The sequence below is a fragment of the Quercus robur genome, chromosome 6, assembly GCF_932294415.1.
Source record: "Quercus robur chromosome 6, dhQueRobu3.1, whole genome shotgun sequence".
NCBI lineage: Eukaryota > Viridiplantae > Streptophyta > Magnoliopsida > Fagales > Fagaceae > Quercus > Quercus robur.
Window position 1 is genome coordinate 43995001 of NC_065539.1, and position 434 is coordinate 43995434.

Below are 434 nucleotides of genomic sequence, written 5' to 3' on the forward strand. Positions count from 1 at the left end.
ACAAAAACGAGATCTTTTTTTTATTTTAATTAGGGACTAAAAGCAGTGCAAAAAAAATTTAGGGAAAAAGTATAAATCATCTGAAATATATAAATGAAAATGTAGTTTTAGCTTCTTCTTTTTTTCTTTTCTTTTTTTCTTTAAAAAAAAATGCGCATGTTGGTTTCAGCAACCTGCAGTCATTTTCTATGCAACCAACAGCATTAATTTACGTGACAATCCATCAAATGATATTGTTATTTATTATTTTTGTACCTGTTATCATAAATGCTATTGGCTTTATCTCAATGATAAGCCTCCGGCGGCTTCACTGTAGCAATGGACTTGATTAATTGAAAATTGATATGTTCAAATAAAATTCAAGAATTCTAAGGGTAGACCGAAGACCAGCAATGATAATTGATAATGCAAGGCTGTAAATGGAAGGATACCTA